Source organism: Diabrotica virgifera, chromosome 7 (assembly GCF_917563875.1).
Source record: "Diabrotica virgifera virgifera chromosome 7, PGI_DIABVI_V3a".
Taxonomy (NCBI): Eukaryota; Metazoa; Arthropoda; class Insecta; order Coleoptera; family Chrysomelidae; genus Diabrotica; species Diabrotica virgifera.
The window spans coordinates 28,987,336-29,008,838 of NC_065449.1; the positions used below are offsets into that span (position 1 = coordinate 28,987,336).

At 34.6% G+C, this 21,503-nt stretch overlaps 1 protein-coding gene across 4 annotated transcripts in view; it reads left to right on the forward strand.

Annotated features, from left to right (window-relative positions):
- LOC114328070 (uncharacterized) overlaps positions 1-21,503 on the forward strand; it is an 865,859-nt gene that overhangs the window by 122,035 nt on the left and 722,321 nt on the right. The gene's annotated exons all lie outside the window — the stretch shown is intronic.

Here is a 21,503-nt window from a genome sequence, read left to right on the forward strand (position 1 = left end):
AAAGTATATGTATACTATGGTACACTGTACTTTTGTATGTATATATGGAATAAACATGGCTCGAGGGAAACTTTTGAAGGTCCAGAACCTTTCTGTGGCATCACTAATGATGCTACGAAAAATGAGGTTCAGAAATGGCTGATAAAGAATCATCAATAGAAAAGGAGAACCACTCAAGTTCAAGTCTAGACTAAATAAAAAAAAATAATCAAGAATATTAATAAAAAACTCAAACAGTTTCATGAACCTCAATAAACGAGAGATGAAAACGGTCACTGAAATGGTGACAAGTAAGGTGAATGAACCATGGTGCAGAAAGTGCGAAATGGAAGAAGAGAGTGAATGGACTCAATAATGATTATGAAAATAATGGAAACATGAACCATTAAAATTTTATGTGGCATAATCATGAAATAGTTTCTGGTTGCATATTGAACATGTCCACCTAGTTTTGGGTTTTTCTAATAAATTTACACACCCAATATGGAACCAGAAAATATTACAATTCTCATATGAGCATTGAACCATAGGTTGGCCATCATCGACATTATTGCAAAAACACCACTTTGTTATATTGCCACCTGGTACTCTGGAAGTGTAATAACGTCCTAAAAGTTCAGGCATAATTACTTTTGCATGAAAATTTAGGACTTTATCTTTAATTTCTTCCCAAAATTTTATGTCTGGTAAAACTCTTTCGATAAATATAAAATTAGGACACCAGACAACAAAGTCACAATAATTAAGTTTACAAATAAATATTTGTGCTTGCACCTGGTAATAGTACTTATGTTTTTTATTCATTTTTACTGTACCAGTTTTATCACATTCAAGACAGGAGTCCTTTCGACTTGCATACTCCTGTAAATTTCCATTTTCTCGAAGAGAAAATGGACACTTTACTTCTAAGGTACCCGCAGCACAACAGTCACAATACACAAATCCATCAGGTGAGGCACCTAACTGAGGCCATTTCATGCACACTACCAAGCCAATTGTATTCACTATAAAGTCTCTATGATTCCTGCTAGTTTCTTTTTTATAAGCATCAATTGCCAGCTGTTCGTGATTTATCCCCCATCTTATTGCCCTTGTAGAAATTTTGCGAGGGTAACATATTGATTTGATCAAAGATAGGGATGGTTTCTCCACATTGGTTCTACAGACATCTTTAAAAATTGAAGCTGTTACTCTACCAGTCCTTTGTCTATACCACTCTGCACATTTCCTTTGGTCCTGTATCTTATCTTCTATTTCTCTTCGTATATTCTGGGTTACCTCCATTTTACATTTCATACCTAGTTGAATGAGATCATCTAGAGGCATTTTTTCATATTTTTTATGGTACACATTAAAAAGGACTGGTATACTAACTTTTTCATTATTTTCATCTGACAGTTGTGACGCAAATGGCTCTACATGCCTCATCAAAACAGCGTCACAATTGGAATTTTGCAATTCTTGCAGCAAGTCCAACATTTCGCTATCATCCATTGGAGGAATTTCCTTATAATTTTTTTCTTCTATCACTTTCCCCCAGTCTAGTGAAGCAGCTTCTATTGGATGTGTACCACTTTGCGTTGGAACTGGCCAAGTTGATTAGACATCTGTACACGCTACATTCTTATTTTTCTGCTGCTTCAAATATGCTGCCAGACAAAACTGCTGTAACATGGCTACATACTTCCCCAAGACCTGCCATGCAAGTACAATGCGCAGTACAAATACTACCACCTGTTTCAGCGATAATCCAAACTCTTAATTTGGTTTCTCTAGCTCTCATTGAATGCTGCACCTGAAACAAAAAAATTAAATCAATTATCAAGGCAATCAATTATATTAAACCCTAAGACTAAAAAGTAATCTCTTTAATATTGATTATTAACAAATCAGGTATTTTTTCTTAAAAAATTTGAAATACAGGTACTACTCTTACCTTGCCTATTAAAAGCACCAGATCATTAATAACTTTAAAACCCACTTTTTCTACAAAGCCAGACTTGAAATATTTGTAAGCTGCTAAACTTTTATAAGCTCTCATTTGTTCATGGGTATAAAAGCTGTGAGTAAAAACAATATAGGTCAGAATGTCCATGGAAGCTATTGGTGGCACATAGGTAAGTCCATAATCAAAATCGACTTCACTTAGAGCATATGGATCACAGTTAAGTTGTTTGATTTTGTCCAAATATCTATCTGCGGCTTCAGGAGAGCTTATTCTTAGTTGGTCCAAATACGAACTTTCTTTTAAAGCCATATTTGTAATAAAAACAAAAGTCCGACTCTCACAAATAATATTGCAATGTTGTCTTGAAAAAGACAGTTTTTCAAAGGGTACAAGTAACTAAATAAAACAATTTTAACACCAACTCTACAACGAAAAGCACAAGTGCAACAATGCAAGTAAACCAGCAAAATCGACTGCATGCCATACGACCGCCATTTAAACGTCAAAATAGTCACGTGGTTTGGATTGCCTAATTCGGCATTTACGTCAACAGACAGATCTCTCATATGGAACTTGCCAGCGTATTCTTAAGAAAGATTTGCATTTTTATCCGTATCGTTTACAAGCTTTCCATGAACTCGCCGTTAACGACTATCCCCAAAGGCTAGGCTTCTGTAATTGGTATCTGGACAATCTCAGTAATAATGGTGATGTATTAAGCAAAACTTTTTTTACTGACGAATGTTGGTTTCACCTTTCTGGATACACAAATTCTCAAAATATGAGGATGTGGAGTGCAGATAACCCACATTATTTTGTTGAAACTCCTTTGTATCCACAGAAACTTGGAGTCTGGGCTGCTATAAGCAAGCGACGTATTGTAGGACCCATATTTTTTGAAGGGGTTCTAAATGCTGAAAGATACCGTCAAGAAATTTTAACTCCATTTATAAATCAGTTGATGGATGATGAATTAACAGAAGGATATTTTCAGCAAGACGGAGCTCGAATTCATACAACGCTGCAAAATTTGAATTATATTATGGACTTTTTCGACAATAGGGTCATTAGTTTAAATACACCTATTATATTCCCCCCTCGATCCTGTGATTTGACTCCCTGTGATTTCTTTCTGTGGCCATATTTAAAAAATTTGATTTTTAAAACTCCTGTAGCGGATTTGGAAGATCTTAAACAAAGAATAACTAATCATATTGAAGAATTAAATAATACTCCGTCAATCTTAAACAATGTAATAGAATCAATGACAAGAGAGTTACTTTATGTAGAGATGTTAGAGGTGGACATATACAACATCTTCTTTGATTTTGTTTATTATTTTGTATATTAACCCGACATCGGAATTGGAGACACTACGGTGTGTCAGTGAGGTTATGTTCATGTTACAAGGTAGCTTGCGAAGTCTACACGGCTATTGCTAAAATGTAATTGTTTGTATCTGTTTTATAATTACGTTTGTCACTCTGTGCCTTATTAAATACACAACATATTAGGCAACGAGCCACAGAAAGAATCTACACAAAAGTCAAAAAATGTTGTTAATTGGGGCCATCGAGCATTTCGATCCTGCTAAAAGTGATATCACATCTTACGTGGAGAGACTTGAGTAGTTGTTTTTATGTAATGTAGTGGAGAAAGACAAGGAAGTTCCATTATTGATTACTTTAATTGGTGGAGAAGTTTACAGTGTTTTAAAAGACTTATTTGCACCAGAACTATCAAGTTCAAAAACATTTTTGAAAAGTTAAAAAGCGTTCGGTCTGAACATTATAGTCCAAAGAGGTTAGTTATTGCTGAAAGGTATAAATTTTACAACATAAGTCAAGAACCTACAGAGGATATTAAAAGTTTTTTGTCAAAACTAAAAAGTGTAGCTCAATATTGTAAAGGGCCTAGCTGGGTAAGATGATGAAAAGTGCCCCCAACTCGATACGAATTGCATAGGGTAGGTGGGGGTAAAAGTACGCACGGGGCAAAGGTACGCACTTACATTTTTCAGTAACTTCTTATATGTTGGCGACAACATCTTGTGGCATATGTTTGTACTACTCAGTAGCATTGGATGAGAAACTTTGGCGCAATCAGGGCGAACACAACAACAAAAATGAGGTAAAAATTATTTTTGTACCTCTTGATCTAATTTTTCTTAAAAATTGATTGATTCTAATTCTTAATCTTTCAAACTCAGATTATTATTGGTTAGGCATGTTGAAAGTTTATTGTTAGAAGTCTTCTTCTACATGACAGTTTGAAGTTCATATGTGCATAGTTTCATATTGAGGTTAGATATATTATTGGTTGCCGGATGGGGCAAAAGTACTCACACAAATGGGGCAAAGGTACGCACTGCTAACGTTGGAATGGGGCAAACGTTCGCAGTGCGTACCTTTGCCCCCAGTGAGGTATACTTGGCAAATGCATGTTTCAAGTCAATCTTCAAAGTGAATATCAAGTTGAGCTTGATATTCTATCAGCTAATTTTGTCTCAATTGCAAAATGTCTCAAATCAGCAAAAGTACGCATGTGCGTACTTTTGCCCCATTGGGTGGGGCAAAGGTACGCATTTACATTTTTTTTTTCAAAAAGTTATCAACACTACAAAAATAATGAAGAATTTCCATTTGCCTAATATGATTACAAAATGTATCAATTTCACTTTCATCTATACTCTGTGCCAATTCAAGCATTAGGAGATTCACTAGAGATGAAAATATAGAAAATGCGTTTGCCCCCACCTACCCTATAGGTCAACGTTTGGCACATATAGAGAAACTCACTTTCTGAAATTTTTAGCCCCCTAGGTGGTCACGTCACTCACCTAGAGCCTAATTCTTTAGGCTTTTTATGTTTTTATTTTTTATCTCAGCCGCATTGAAAACTAGAGAAAAACTGTAAATAAAAAAGTTCTGTCCGAATTTTTTTTTTTATTTTTGACGGGAAATTCAAATTTTAGGACGATTTTAAAATTTTAAATAAGTATAAAAAAATAACTAAGACATTTGTTCTCACGAAAAAAATTTATAACGTGTATTTTTGCATAATGTTTCACCCTGAATTTTTTCAGATTTTTAAAATTGGTGAAACGTACTTTTGTAAATAAAAAACCGCATTTCTTCGCTTTTTTTTTCGCTTTTTGATACAATTTTATACAGCGTGTTTAAAAAAGGTAACACCGTCACTAGGATAGGTAAAAAACTGAAAAATAATTGGGGTTTGCCTAATAAAAAATTTTTGTAATGTCATCCATTTTCAAGATACAGGGTTGAAGAACACAAAATTTTACGATTTTGCCGAAACTACTGGCAACATTGTAATAAAATTTGGCAGGTTTTAAGAAGTAGTTATTGTTCATTTTTTCACATACAATTAAGAATTTTATATTCATCATTGGCGCGCATACGGGTAATGGTCTGAACTTTTTAAAGAAAAAAAGATAGTACGCCACTGACATATTTCAAGTTAACAGTCATTTTTAAATTCCTCGTTCAATTTGTGACAAAAAATCTATCTTCCCATTTTTTCATATGACGCGCCATTTTTATGCAAAAATAAAATATTTTAATCCTTACAATACAAAGTATTCGAATTTCTATGTAAGTTTCTATACATCTACATTACACTCATATGATATTATGTACATCCATAGAAAAACTTAATTCCAATACTTTGGAAGCGTTAAAATATTTTATTGTTTGCATGAAAACGGCGCGTCCTATGAAAAAAAAGGGTAGAAAGCTTTTTTTGTCCGAAATTGGACGAGGAATTCAAAAATTATTATTAATTTTAAATATGTCAGTGGCGTACTATCTTTTTTCTTTAAAAAGTTCAGACATTCCTCGTCTGCGCGCCAAAGATGAATATAAAATTCTTAATTGTATGTCAAAAAATGAACAATAACTACCTCTTAAAACCTGCCAAATTTTATTACAATGTTGCCAGTAATTTCGGCAAAATCGTAAAAAATGTGTAAAATTTTGTGTTCTTCAACGCCCTGTATCTTGAAAATGGATGACATTACAAAAATGTTTTATTAGGCAAACCCCAATTATTTTTCAGTTTTTACCTATCCTAGTGACGGTGTTACCTTTTTTAAACACTCTGTATAAAATTGTATCAAAAAGCGAAAAAATGCGGTTTTTTATTTTTAAAAGTATGTTTCACCAATTTTAAAAATATGAAAAAATTCAAGGTGAAACATTATGCAAAAATTCACGTTATAATTTTTTTTCGTGAGAACGAATGCCTTAGTTATTTTTTTATGCTGATTTAAAATTTTAAAATCGTCCTAAAATTTTAATTTCCCGCCAAAAATTAAAAAAAAAAATTTTCGGACAGAACTTTTTGACACTTACAACATTTTTATTTAAAGTTTTTCGCTAGCTCTCGATGCGGATGAGATAAAAAATAAAAACATAAAAAGCCTAATTAGGCTCTAGGTGGGTCACGTGAAAACCTAAGGGGGCTAAAAATTTCAGAAAGTGAGTTTCTCTATATGTGCTAAACGTTGACCAATATGCAATTCGAATCCACTTCTCATCATCTTACCCGGCTAGGCCCTTTACAATATTGAGCTACACTTTTTAGTTTTGACAAAAAACTTTTAATATCCTCTGTAGGTTCTTGACTTATGTTGTAAAATTTATACCTTTCAGCAATAACTAACCTCTTTGGACTATAATGTTCAGACCGAACGCTTTTTAACTTTTCAAAAATGTTTTTGAACTTGATAGTTCTGGTGCAAATAAGTCTTTTAAAACACTGTAAACTTCTCCACCAATTAAAGTAATCAATAATGGAACTTCCTTGTCTTTCTCCACTACATTACATAAAAACAACTACTCAAGTCTCTCCACGTAAGATGTGATATCACTTTTAGCAGGATCGAAATGCTCGATGACCCCAATTAACAACATTTTTTGACTTCCCAATTAACAACATTCAGAATTATATCCGTATTTTTCAATTTATTAATTTCCATATATTCTAAAAAAGATAACTTAAGGCCTTTATTTTGAATATGCAGAATTTGAAACTCTTCATTGAAACAATGATTATGATCTAGAAGGTGAAGTGCGTATGTAGAAGTGTCTGTTTTTCTATTGTTGAAAGCCCTTTTGTGTTCTGCTATCCGTTTGTCAAACGTTCTGCCAGTTTGACCGATGTAAGTTTTCGGACAGTCACCACACGTTAGTTTGTACACACCACTCTGTAGTTGCTTTTTCTTTCGGCTTTTATTGTTCTTAATATGAAGAAATTCCCATGACAAAAAATAACTTCGAGATAGAACTAAACATCATTAAACAAATAGCAGTAAACAATGGCTATAACGAACAAACAGTTAACAAAATTTTAAACCAAAAACTCCATAAGAAAGCCCTGAAATTAGTGTATCCACCACCACAGAAAGAACCCAGTACCTTCTGCTCTCTCACATACACTGGCAAGATAACAATAAAAATAGCCAGATACTCGTACATAAAAAAGAAAGGAGTAACACCAGCTTTCAGAACTAATAACAACTTAAGCAAATATATTAAGAACAATAAAAGCCGAAAGAGAAAGCAACTACAGAGTGGTGTGTACAAAATAACGTGTGGTGACTGTCCGAAAACTTACATCGGTCAAACTGGCAGAACCTTTGACAAACGGATAGCAGAACACAAAAGGGCTTTCAACAATAGAAAAACAGACACTTCTACATACGCACTTCACCTTCTAGATCATAATCATTATTTCAATGAAGAGTTTAAAATTCTGCATATTCAAAATAAAGGCCTTAAGCTATCTTTTTTAGAATCTATGGAAATTAATAAATTGAAAAATACGGATATAATTCTGAATGACCAACTCGAGACAAACAGCTCCCCACTCCTCAACCTCTTCAGTTAAAGACTTAAAAAGGCAAACACATTGTAAACTACACCACTTGAAATTCCGGTGTCAGACACCGGAGGAACAAGACGTGCCAGCAGCGGAGCGGAAAACAGCGACAACAGCCAACGAAGTAGGAGTGGCTTGACTGAACTTTTCAGTTCAGTCTTGAATGCAAGCAAGACAGCAGTGGAGCGCTTCTCACTCTCTGAGGCGAGAAGGAGAGGCAAAGGCCGATTGACTGGATGTGGTGAAACTTAGGGAATTTGATTTTATTGAATTCTCTGAGACGCCGCAGCTAGACATCGGTTAGCGGAAAAAGCAATAACGGGCTCGACGTGAGCCCGTTACGGGATGTCTACTGTGCCTCCGTAAGGGTATCGACACTGCAAGGTTCTTTGGAATCTACATCGGGCAGCCCCGGCCCCTAGGTCAGTAGAACGAGAACATCAAGAGAATCCCGTACCTAGTTCTGTCTGGGTACGAGAACTACCGCGATAGATGCAGGGAAACCAACCCTGAAGCCGAGCTGGCGTCGGGCCAGGCGGCGAAAAAAAAAAGGTTCGTCCAAATTAGGACTTCCTCCCTCAGACGATTGATCGAGCTAGGTCTCGATCACCCCCCCCCCCCCCTATGGCCACTCCGCCAACACATGAGGATCCACGCAAAGTGGATCTTACCCTTACAGGAACATCAAACAGAGGAAAGTGAAGAGGAAACCGAGATGAAATCCGAGGAAGACTCCGAAGAAGACACCGACACCGAGGACACGGAAAATGAAACCCCCTGCGAGGCAGAGAGAGGAAGAACGAAAAGGGCTAGGAGGACTTAACTGCCCGTACATGAGGCATGTTAATGAGATGTCCAAGCAACTTAAAGTTCAACTGCTTGAAAAAGAGGCAACCCGGCATAGAACCGAAAACGAGCAACTAAGGGCCGAAATCGAGAGACAAAAAAGAGATGACTAAGATGTCAAACCAGATGGACGACCTGCTGAAAGAGTTGCAAGAAACTCGGAAACTGATAGAGAAGCAACACCAACAGGAGAAGCTGACAAAACCCGAACCGAAAAAGAACCCAGCGATCAAAAAGCCACCGCCGGCTGAAGAACCGAAGCCAAAAAAGAAGAAAGAAAATTTCCCACCACTGTCACGAGGACCAGCAGACCCAAAAAGCCAGACCCCACCCCAGAGCAAAACACAGATGGTGAGACGTCTGCCTTGAGGCGATCTGGCGATTCGGAGTCTGAGGACATGGAAACAAACGAAGAAACCACCGTGCTGCCTGAGCAACAGGCAACACCTCACAGAAAGCCGCCTGTAATTAAATTACCAGTAGAAATGGATATAAAACCCAAAGTGGTTTTAAGAGGATTTCCCTCAAACACCACCAAGGAGGAAATCCAAGAAGAGATGGAAGCGCAACACCAAATAGTCTGCCAAGCAGCTAAGAATATGACCACAAGAGCCGGCCCCAAAAGGAAACTACCGATGTTCGTACTGACTCTGAATCGCGAGGACGTAGAAAAGGCTAAGCTGATCACCAATCTGTGCCACATGAAGGTAGTGGTAGAAGACCTACGAAAAGCGACAGGGCCAACGCAGTGCTTCAACTGTCAGGGCTTCCACCATGCACAGAACGCGTGCCACAAAGATCCCAAATGTGTGAAATGCGGAGAAGATCACCCCACGAAGCTGTGCAAAAGACCCAGAGACACAAAGGCAACCTGCGCTAACTGCAAAGGAAGTCACCCCGCAAGCTACAGAGGATGCCCAAGATGTCCAACCTGGAGCAGACCACCACAACAGACGACAACAGGCAACCGGAGTCTCCTATGCCAAAGCCACACAAGGCAACAACCAACAAGCCACCACAGCGATCCTCCCAGACGAAGACTACCTGGTCAGACTAGTGACCAAGGTAGTCCAAGAAGTCATCCAAGATACCAGACAGACGATCAGGTAAAACCAGTATACAAACCAAAAAAATCATAAAAAGGCGTAAGCCACCAAAAAAAACAAAAAAATCTTGAGCGCCAAGCCATTGGACTGAGCCCAATTGGGCCTGGTACAATGGCTTGGAGCCCAAGCAAGAAAGCAATTTTAGTTCCGCGGATAAGTAATTAAGAAGATAAAAGGCTTAGAGCGCATCACGCTGGCCTAGTTTTTTGCATTCGATTAGGGTACCACATGGAATCTTATTACCCAGGATTCCATAGTGAAGAGCATTTGGCTACGATAGTTGTGCCCTCATCGCGCATCAGCGTGCTATGGGGGGGAAAGGGATGGCCTGGGGCATTGGAGCGAGGTGGGGTGATCCCTGTTTTTTACCCGGGTCAAAACACCTCGCCCCAATGAATTGTTACACCCGAATGTACATTTTCGAAAGGGTGAACATCTCCCACAGGTCGGGTTAAATCAAATGGCTTGCTTGCTTGCTACTACATCACTTGAGAAAGGCACTCTGCCGAAACAGCTGTAGTCACTTAGTTGTAATAAATTTTGTGGAAGTATAGAAAACTAACGTTTTCAGTGTTTTATTGTTAGACTTTGTTTCGCTGATGACCAAATTCTGATCGCTCAGGATCATGACGACTTGCGTTACATGACGTGGAAGCTAATAGAAGAATATAACAAATTAGGCCTTGCAGTCAACTTTAAGAAAACTGAAGCCATGTGTATTGGAGGGACAAAACAGTCCATTACATTAGATGATGGGGTAGAAATTAAATATTGTGATGAATACAAGTATCTGGGCATGAAGATAACTCAAGATGAGATACTCGATGCTACTATAAATGACAGAAACATACAGGGTAGAAAAGCCATATCCATGATGAACGGCATTCTGTGGGACCAAACAATATCTAAAGCGAACAAACAGATCATATACCGGGTGTCCATCTATATTTTCCCCCATTTTAACTGCCTATAACTTCTAAACGGCTTAAGATAGAAATATGCGGTTTTCGATGAAATGTTTTATTTTAGTAAAAGTTTTGTCTGAATGGATTGAATTTTTTATATCGATTTCAAATACGAAAAGAAAAATAGCGGATTTTTGAAAAAAACGTTGTTGACTTTTTTTTAATGGAACACCCAGTATATTTTTTTGTAAATTGAAAGAAAGGTCATTCACCTATCTAGCGATATAAAGTTTTTTAAAATCGGTTGTCAAATCACTGAGTAATTAATTTTTAAAATGAGCGGTGCAACGTGGATATCACATACCTAAATAACATAACTAAGCAAAATTATATGATTTCCACATTGCATCTTTCATTTTAAAAATTATTTGCTCAGTCATTTGACAACCGATTTAAAAAATTTCTTATCGCTGGATAGGTAGATGACCGTTTTTCCAAGATACACAAAAATATACTGGGTGTTTCAATAAAAAAAGTCAATAACGTTTTTTTTTTCAAAAATCCGCCATTTTTAATTTAAAAGCGACATAAAAAATGATCATTTACCTAAAAACCTGAAAAAACGGTCATTTACCTATCCAACGATATAAATTTTTTTAAAATCGGTGGTCAACTGACAGAAATTAATTTTTAAAATGAGAGATGCAATGTGGAAATCACATAACATAACATCAATTTGCTTAGTTATGTTATTTAGGTATGTGATATCCACGTTGCACCTCTCATTTTAAAAATTAATTACTCAGTGATTTGACAACCGATTTTGAAAAAAATTATATCACTGGATAGGTGAATGACCTTTCTTTCAATTTACAAAAAATATACTGGGTGTTCCATTAAAAAAAAGTCAACAACGTTTTTTTCAAAAATCCGCCATTTTTCTTTTCGTATTTGAAAGCGATATAAAAAATTCAGTCCATTCAGACAAAACTTTTACTAAAATAAAACATTTCAGCGAAAACCGCATATTTCTATCTTGAGCCGTTTAGAAGTTATAGGCAGTTAAAATGGGGGAAAATATAAATGGACACCCGGTACAATACCATACTTAAAAGTGTAAACAAGTCTCCACAAGATGGAGACCTTACGAAAATGGTACGGCCATATACAGCAAATGCCAGATGACAAGATCCATAAACAGATTTTGGCGTGGACACCACAAGGGAGAAGGGAAAGAGGAAGGTCGAGAAGAAGCTGGAGGGAGAGAATTGAAAAAGAACTAGAGGAAAGTCCAGGTCTGTGATTAAACAGAGAAGAATGGCGGTTAGGAGTCGGAAGGCGTAGGAGGGCTCTGTAGTAGTAGTTTATTATTCTGTAGCAGTAGTTGAAAAATTACCCACACTTTTCAAAAAATTTGTTTCGAGTCTCCAGAGAGTACCAAAGAGTGTAACGGATTAAAAGGGATAGGTACCTACTGGGAAACTGAAGCTATGTTTTTGTGGCATCTTAATAAGTTTATTCCAAAGTAAACTTAATATAACGAGCAAAATGAACTAAAGCACAGGATATCAAAAGGTAACTGAAAGGTCGACAGTTTAAAAAAATTATTAAAGTCAAAGTACCTATCGAGAAAGACGAAAACCAGAATATACAAAACCGTAATAAGAGCAACAGTCACCTACGGATGTGAGACATGGGTGCTAAACAAAACAAGAAGAACTGATAGAGAGGTGGGAACGAAAGGTACGAAGAGCTATTTTCGGGGGAAAATACAGAAGACGGTTGGCAAAGAAGAACCAATCAAGAATTAAAGATGCCTTACAACGAACCAAGTATAACAAGACACACAAAGAATCGTGGGCAGGTCATGTCGAGAGAATGGATAGAGCAAGATTGCCAAAGAAGGTACTGCTAAGTAGACCAGTTGGGACAAGAAGACGAGGTAGCCCAAGAAAAAGATGACGAGAAAAGTTTCAGGACGATATAGGATCGATGGAAATTACAGACTGGAAAGAGAAGGCGAAAAATAGGATACAGTGGAGAACCATAGTGCAGCAATTTTTACATAGAAATTAAATATAAGACATTAGTATATACCTACTATCATGTGTATTATGTAAAATTGTAAAACCCTAGGCCTACAAGGCCTGTAGTGCACATTAAATAAATAAATGAAACTCAATATAACTTAAAAAATTTACAAGTAATATTCAATGCATTACGATTTCAAAAAAGTTTAGGAGCGGGGGGGGTGGTCGGGTGCCTTAGTTCAGAGATTAGGTTGGCGCCTTTTTAATGAGCCAGTCCGGCCCTGCAGTTACAGAAGGTGAAATTAGAAGAATGGAACCAGAAAATTTAGCAGCAGTCGAAGAAAAATTAGATAAAGTAATGTTCAAAAAGAATGAAGCTACAATTAAGAAAGATGGTAGTCATGAAGCTGGTAGAAGTTATGTCCAACATAAGTCATGCTTTAGATGTGGTAGAATACATATGATTCATCAAAAGGTCCAGCCAAAGCATGGCAATGTTTCAGTGGTAAGAAAGTGGCTCATACAAGTACCGTCTGTGGTTCGAAAGTTAGTTTATTAGAAGAAGGTGATATACAAGGTGAAGTGAAGGAGGAAGAATAATTATTTCTGGGATCTTTGTCTTCATTGGAACTAGAAAATTCAGCTCCAGAGAAAATAGTATTAAAAGAGGAACTCAATTTTATTTGACATTGATACTGGTGCCTGTTGCACAGTAATTCATATACAGGATTTCAAAAAGTTTTTGTCAGCTTTAAATATTTATTCTGTTAATAAATGAAGTAGTACTAAAAAATAATAAAAAATAAAGTAGTACTAAATACAAAACATGATTATTATCATCAAATTCAGGGAAACTTGTATTTAACGCAAAGGAATGTGTCACTTAGTGATTTGGACACGCTTGAAATCAGCCTTCTATGATATCCCTATTGAAAAAGGCTGGGAAGAAAATATAAATTGATTAAAAGATTTTTACTTAATTAAATATATGTATACCATTTTTATTTGTGAATAAAACACTTCAAAACAATATTTTTCTGTTTATTTTGTATATCTATACATATTGCAAATAGCAAAAAGAGAACATTATTGTCTTTATTTACCAGATTACATGCATAGAAAGAGTTTTAATTTTAAAATGTTACATAAAGCTAGTTAACTAGATCATTGAATTAGTTCATTCACTTTTTTTCAACAATATTTTTATTTCAGTAATAACTATATTGTAACATTAATAAATTGTGTTACAAAATTAATTACAATATATTCAAACACTTACAAATTATATATAATTAATTGCTAATGCAGTGCACAGATTCTAAAGGAGCCGTTGGGGGATAGAGTATATGCACATTATTATAGTCGCTGTATGAGAAAGTATTCGAAATAATATTTTATTTCATTATTTCAAATACTTTTCTCTCTCAACACCGACTATAATACTGCGCATAGACACCATCCCCCACCAGCACCTTTAGAATCTGTGCACTGTACCTAATTTTACAACGTAAAAGTATAACAAAGTACAAAACCAACTATGGTATTGTGACATAACAAAAGTGAATCAGTAAATTACTTGATTGAAATTAAGGAACAATACACCAAATGTTGTAGACATGTGAGCCGCAATACAACATAACTATTTGTTGTGTAAAATATTGAGAATTTTCATTTATAATATAACTATAATGTTTACGCAGAAAAAATTGAAGAAGTTCAAAATAAATTCCTTGGGTTTTTGGGATTTAAAATTAGAGTTATTAATGGGAGTAACAGGTTTTGCAGTTATGAAGAAATTAGAGCATAATATATAAATATCAATACCCTGGAAGAACGTCGTTATCACCATTATTTGAAAATTCTGTGTACTTTATTAAATAGTACAGCAAATAGTAATTATTTATTGTCTAAGCTTGATTTTAAAGTCCCTTCATACAGTACTCGAAATGCAGTTGAAAACACTTTTCATGTACCATTTCATCGATGTAATTATGGTCTCAATGAACCTATAACTAGAATGTTACGTCTAGCAAATCAAAATACTGAGAGGCTTAATTAATTTTAGTTCCACACCTAACCAATTTATACGCGACTTGCAACAAATTAATATTGCCTCTTAATTGTTTTGTTTTGTCCACCATTACCAGTCTGTTTCTAATTTGTTCTATATGTAATTTATTTCTTTTAACTATTATATTTTATGTGTTACATATATGATTTTTTTCATATTTATTAGTATCCCAAAATTTGTAAAAAATTGTAACTGTATTGGGCTTGTCCTGTGGTAATAAAAAAAACAAAATATTTTTTAGTTTTTTAAATTTGATATTTTTTTATCTCATTTATGTTTCACAGTAAAATGTTACTCGAAACTAATTAGCTAGCTCATTGAATTAATTCATTCACTCATTAATTTGACAATATTTATTTCAAGAATATTAAAATAAGATAACATCAACTAAGTTAAACATTGTCTTATAAAAATAATTACAATATGAGGATTTTCGTGCAATAAGGGCGAACTCCAATGGCGAGTGCGTCCTTGTTGCACACAGAGTCTCATATATTGAAACACTCATATATACTGCTAATATCTGTATGTATTTACTAGGATATTCTCTAAATTTATATTTTTATTTTATTTATTTACGGGGTACCACTCAATTATATAATATATTGGGTGGTACCCCGTAAATAAATAAATAAAATAAAAATATAAATAAATTTAGAGAACCTCCTAGTAATATACATAACATATTACAAATATATCAAGTGATACATTAAATATAAAAATGGAGTAAATACGACAAAAGTCAGCCAAGCAGCCCTATAGAATAAAACAAATATTAAAATAAGATAAAATACATAACAAACAGAAATCACCTAAGTTATAAAAGTTTTTTTATATGTTGTCTACAAACATCATCAGAAGTGCACAGTAACAAATCAAAGTATTTCCATTTAGAATCATTCCATTCAATAGAGAATGCCTACCAAAATAGCAGCTATGAAATTTAATTACAAAATTTTGAGATAATCTAATGACTCTAGAGGGAACATTAAAATCAATTAGATACAACAGCAGATCATTGCAATTTATTCTGGAATTCAGTAGTTTATGTAGAAACAAAATATCAGCGTAAATCTGTCTGGAAGATAACTTAGGTAGGTTTAATGTGTTTCCAATTACGGAGTAATTACTTAAAGTAAAGGTTTAACAGTAAGGTAAAGGTACTTAATAATCGCTTAACGGTTTGTGCAGTTCAAAACTTCAATACCTAATGAAGTTATTTTGAACTTTTTCAAGCTTGACAATTTGGACTTCATAAGTGGGTGACCAAACTGAGCAATACTCAAAAACAGATCTAACTAGGGAAATGTAAATCAGTCTAATGGAATTAATGTTGTGCAAACATCTAGAAGTTCTGATAATGAAGCCTAACATTTGAAATGCCTGGTTATTCACATCATCACAATGTGCATAAAAATTTAGTGTAGAATCTAATTGAACACATAGATCTCTCGCAGTTGATACAGCTTTCAGTGGTTCTTTATAAAGTGAAAGTTTAAAAAAGTACAAAACCAACTAAGTATGACAATATCTTATGCAATTTTCAAATGAAGTGAATTATTCAACTAAGGAACACTAAATCAAATGTTAGAGCCATGCACAGGGAGGCTCAATACAACATAACTGTTTTCCATGTAAAATAGTGAGGATTTTAGTTTTTTAAATTTACAAGCAAGGTAATTTACATATTTTTGATTTATATTAATTTGGCTATATGAAACTCTTAAAACGATATTTGTGAGACTACCCTTTCCGTGATTATGTGCAACGTAGAATTGATTACTAGAAAATATCAGTTATCTTCTTTCTTATATAAATCTTGGACTTCCCGAATTAGAGGATATTGAAAATTTGTTAATGCTGCACAGCTTGGAATACAAATGAAGAATGTGGTACTAGACTAGCAGGTACAAGACTTAAAATTTTATAGCTTTTAATGCACCTTATAGTACTTTCTACATGTATTCTTGCTTTAGCAATTGTTCTGGTTTGAATTACCTGTTGTGGTGTAAATTGAGCAGTTGTTAAAAAAGGTGGTATATTTAAACATACACCTGGAGGAAGCAAATCAGAAATTAAAAATCATTTATCAGCAATTATTAAGTCACCTGGTACCATCTGCTCTAACACACCACAATGCTTTAATTTTTTTTATCAGGTACTGAACCTGGATATAATTTGCTAGCATAAGTAACTACTCCATTCGGAGCCACTCCAGTTAGACATTTTTAAGTATTTTTGTGTACATATGAGCTATATGTTGCTTTCTGTTTTTCCATATTTTTCGGCTGGTTACAGTAGATTTCTTTCAAGTCTAAAATTGTTCTGCAATTTGTAGAATTGTTAAAACATGTAGCCATACATAATTTATTTTTATTCCTGCTGGGAATTTCTTTAATAGTATTTTTAAATATTTTGTTTTGCTTGAAATGAATTCTCTAATGCCTAAATCTTTATTCACAAGATTTAACTTTAATTTCATCAATTTAAGTAGTAATTGATCAATTTTAGGTACATTTACAACAGCCCAATATTGATAATCATTTAATTGAAATGAGTCCATTAACTCATATAAACACATAAATACATCTCTACATGGTAAACCAGTATAGAGCAAAATTTTTTCATCGCTACCTTCAATATACCTAAGTGAAAAAGACGCAGACAACCTCTTTGCACTATCCAGTGCTTCCTGATGTTCTTTTTTTTTTTAAAGTAATTTTCTGCTTCCTACATTGTAACCGAAGGAAATGGAGAAGCTTTATTGGCAGCGCTGCGTTTATTTTCTTTTTTCCTTCTTACTGCACATGCAGGTGGAGAGGTACTGGGTTCTGAACATCCTATACATTGAAATACATAGGGTTTTAAAACTGTTGACTTGTGGTATGTTAAGTTAAATGTTATGTTTATATGGTATTAGCTCCAGTTAGTAATGACAATTATATATTTTCCCTAAAAATACTTGACATTTCAATTTCCACTAGAAAATCGTTATCCAAAAAAAATTAAAAGAAATTTGTTGAAAAGGTGTGTACAAGCGTTAATTGTTGTTATTGAGAAACCTCAATAACAACTAATACTGTGGCTAATCCCATATAAACATAACATTTGCAAGATGTAAAACATATCGTGGGCGTACTGGGAAAATCCACTAACTCTATATTTTTCAATTTTGACATTTTACTACCATTAAATCCACAAACATCAATATGTTAACAGGAAAAACCCTATCAGGAATATCTCCAAATTCGTCATCCACCGTGCTTAAATCGGCACATTCAATGACAAAGAAAATCAACTAACTCCACCTTTTTTCAAGTTTTCATGAACAAAATAATGTTTTTCCAAATATTTTTATGTACATGTATGTGCACCACACCTGTGGTTAACATCCTTCAAAATCATATCCAGGTACCAAAAGTTGAATAGCCAGTATACCCGATTTTTAAGAGGTAATCCATAAGGTATTCTTCTTCTTAAAGTTCCCTCTCCTATCGGAGGTTGGATATCATAATGGCTATGGTCACTTTGTTGGCTGCTGCTCTGAACAGTTGTAATGAACTACAGTTAAACCATTCTCTAAGGTTCCTCAGCCAGGAGATGCGTTTCTTCCTTGGATCCTTCCTTGCATAATAATTCTCAGCAACTCATATTTTTCTCCTCTGGTAATGTGACCCAAATATTCCAGTTTTCTAGTTTTTATACTCTTCATAATTTCTAACTCCTTATTTAAACGTCGTAGCACTTCAACATTGGTAATCCTTTGAACCCACTGAATTTTCAATATTCTTCTGTAACACCACATTTCGAACGCTTCTATTCTTCTTATGTGTTGTCTCTTCAATGTCCTAGTTTCCATTCCGTATAACAATATAGAAAATATGTAGCATCGTAGAGCCCTCAATCTGAGAGGCAACTGAAGGTCTTTGTTTGTAAGCAGTGTCTTCATTTTTATAAATGCTTGCCTTGCAGTTTCAATTCGGACTTTAATTTCTTGGCTTTGGTCATTTTTGTCATCAACCCAGGTTCCCAAATATTTGTATGTCTTCACTTTTTCTATTTGGGTTTGCTCTATCATTAACCTTTCATTTCCATGTTCTGTTTTTGAGACAATCATAAATTTCGTTTTTTTCTTGTTTATTTTTAGTCCGTAATGAATGCAATAATCGTTAATTCTATTTAGCAATTCTGACAATGCAGCAAAAGGAGGCAGCGCACTAATAATAAAAAATAACATTGAACATTATGAGGAGCTAAAATATGAAACAGAACACATACAAGCAACTACGGTATGTGTCAAACTCAAAACTAATTGCGAAGTTAATGTAAGCTCAATTTATAGCCCCCCTAGGCATTCCATTAAAAAAGAACAGTATGTAGAATATTTGAAAAGTTTGCAAAAAAGATATATCATTGGAGGTGACTTTAATGCAAAGCACACAATGGGGATCAAGATTAACAACAACTAAAGGAAAAGAGTTACTGGCAGCCATAAAAGAACAGAAATGTGAAGTAATATCAACAGGTAGACCGACTTATTGGCCAACAGATACAAACAAAATACCGGACTTAATTGATTTATTTATTATAAAAAATATTTCATATAACTATGTAGATATTAATGTAGGTTGGGATATGAATTCAGATCATTCACCCATAATACTCACTGTGACTACTGTGAGTGACACGATTATCAGAAAGGATTGTAACCAATACTAACAAATAAACTAACAGACTGGGTAAGTTTTAGATCAATCCTTGAAGATAGAATTGAATTAGCAGTACCATTAAAAAAACCTGAACAACTAGATGAGGAAGTTGAGTTGCTTGTACAAAATATACAAAAATCAGCATGGGAAAGTACTACTATAAGATCAAACGTCAAAGGAAACAACTATCCGAAACAAATTAAAAAGTTAATTAAAGAGAAAAGAAAACTTAGACGGAAGTGGCAACAAACCAGAGCACCCCAAGATAAAACAAATTTAAACAATGCTAGTCAAAAACTTAAAAGAGAGATTCAAAATTTAAAAAATGAGTCAATCAGTTATTACCTGAGAGAGTTAACGGATGATAGTAGCACGGAGTACTCTCTATGGAAAGCAACAAAAAGGCTAAAAAGACCAGTAACCCATTCTCCACCCATTAAACTAGAAGACGGTAGCTGGTAATGAGCAAAAGGCAGAGAGATTTGCCACATATTTATAAAATACATTAAAACCGCATGATGACCAAAATAATGATCAAATATCGATATAGGCTAATCCGACAGAGGAGAGAATCAGACCAACATCCCCGAAGGAAGTAGCTGGTGAAATAAAAGACAATATAAATCCTAAGAAGGCACTTTTTTTCTCAAAACTTTACTTTTGTGAGTTAGTGGATTTTCCCAGTACGCCCACAATATTCAGTTGTGAGATAAAAATAAATGAAACTAGTAGAGGTAAGAAATTTAGCGATAAAAACCTCTAAATTTACATTTTATTTATCGTTTTCCATCTTTAGACGTATCAGAGAAGTATGTTGACTAAAATTGTGACTGCCACAGTGAGAGTGACAAGGAGAAGCTGCAGAGTAACAAGGAGATATAGAATAAATAACATAGAGATAAAGAGAAGAATGGGAGTGAACTCAGACATAATAGACTACATTGAACAAAAGAGATTAACCTGGTACGGACATGTCAGAAGAGCAGACCAAAATCGTGGGATAAACCGAATAACATAGTGAAGAGAGTCAGACCCCGAAGATCCTTCAGAGATTAAGTGGACGAAGCAATGGAGAGAAGAAATCTACAGGAAGGGAACTGGTAAGACAGAAAGAGCTGGAGAGAACAGTTGAGTGAAGGAATACAGTGGAGACTGTGGAAATCCTTAGTATATATATAGTGACAGTTGTCAAACTGGTCCGATGTGTCTAAAGGTGGGAAATAATGAATATAATGTAAATTTATAAGTCTTTAATACAAGTAAAACTACTTACTTTGCTGTTTTTCCTTTATATCTAAGGGTTGATCCATGAGAGGTACTGAGTTCCACAAGAGTTGACCCACAAGAGGTACTGGGTCCTGGTAAAGGCTACTGGAAACTGCTGACTGTCCACGTTTTGAATTTGATTTCTGCAAAATTTAAATACATTGAAATAGATAGGGTTTTAAAACTGTTGACTTGTGGCATGTTTTTAAATGTTATGTTTATATGGGATTAGCCCCAGTTGGTAATGACAATTACATATTTTTCCTAAAAATACTTAACATTTTAATTTCCACTCTGAAAATTGTTATCAAAAGAAGATTCAAAGAAATTTGTTGAAAAGGTGTGTACAACCATCAATTGTTGTTATTGAGAAACCTCGATAACAACTGTGGCTAATCCCATATAAACATAACATTTAATTGTAAGATGTAAAACATATTCAGTTGTCAGATAAAAAGAAATGAAACTAGTAGAGGTGAGAAATTTAGTGATAAAAACCTATAAATTTACATTTTATTTATCGTTTCCCATCTTTAAACGTATCCGAGAAGTATGTCACCTAAAATTGTCACTATCACAGTGACAGTGACAAGGAGATGCTGCACAGTAATAAGGATAGATACAATAAATAACATAGAGATGCCTAAAGAGAAGAATGAGAGTGAACTCGGACATAATAGACTACATCGAACCGAAGAGATTAACCTGGTATGGACATGTC